A 1,082-nucleotide genomic window follows, 5' to 3' on the forward strand; every position below is an offset into this window, starting at 1 on the left:
TGTGCCTAGAGCCTGTAGTCCACAGCAAGAGAAGCCACTGCAATAAGTAGCCCTCACTCCACAACTGGAGAGCAGCCCCTCCCCGCTGAGAGAAAAGCCCTCACAGCAACAGAGATCCAGCACGGTCAAAAGAGAAAGCAAGCAGGTATGCTTAACCCCAAAACCAAACAGGCTTGCTTAGCAACAAGACCAGGCTGCAGATGCAGGAGACATGCCCCAGAACAATGAAACAGTGGTGGCAGGAGCCCCACGTCCCACCCACTGAGCTCAGTAAGTTAATGATCCCTAAGATACACTCCCTGCACACATGAAAAGGATATTTTGTAGACCTAGCTTTGTTGTTTGTAGGAACAACAACAAAAAAACCTCCCCTGCCCAACCTGGAGGATACTGACTAAAAAAGATGTACAACTTCAGAATTGAGAGTTAAGTTTTATTGGGGACAAAATGAGGACCGCAGCCCAGGAGGCAGCATCTCAGACAGCTCTGAGAGACTGCTCCAAAGCGGCAGTGGGGGAAGGCCAATATATAAGGATTTGGTGAAGGGGGAGTTCAGTACCATGAAGCACTCAATTTACAAAAGGTTTTTTTGTTAGTTATGAGGACCTGATGTCCCCGTGAAGGGATTTAGTGCTTCCCTAGATATGAGGGGACTGAGGATTCAGATCATAAAGTCTGTTCCTAAAAACATCCACCTATCTAAAGGCCTGTCCCACCAGAGTCCCTGGAGCACAGAGTGCCTCACTCCACCCTGAACTCCCTCAGGGGTTGTTAAGGATCAACAGCTATAGCAGCATGGGGTTCAATCTCCTTAGAGGCTGATGGGAAATGGCTTTGTTGTTCAGTCTTGACAGTGCTCTTGGTAAGTGCCAATTTGTAGCTGACAAAGAGGAACTAATGATGGAAGCATGATGTCTACTCAAGAATGATGAAAGTTCCATGATCATGTTGACAATGCTCTCTTTAATCTCTAACGATAATTTATAACCAGTGTCTCAAAATTGCAAATCTTCAGCCCTTGTAGTTCTGATCTATAACTGGCTTTTTTTTTTTTTTTTGGCCAACTGTCAAAAAAAAAAATG

Source organism: Bison bison, unplaced genomic scaffold (genome assembly GCF_000754665.1).
Source record: "Bison bison bison isolate TAMUID 2011002044 unplaced genomic scaffold, Bison_UMD1.0 scf7180017864302, whole genome shotgun sequence".
Classification (NCBI taxonomy): Eukaryota; Metazoa; Chordata; class Mammalia; order Artiodactyla; family Bovidae; genus Bison; species Bison bison.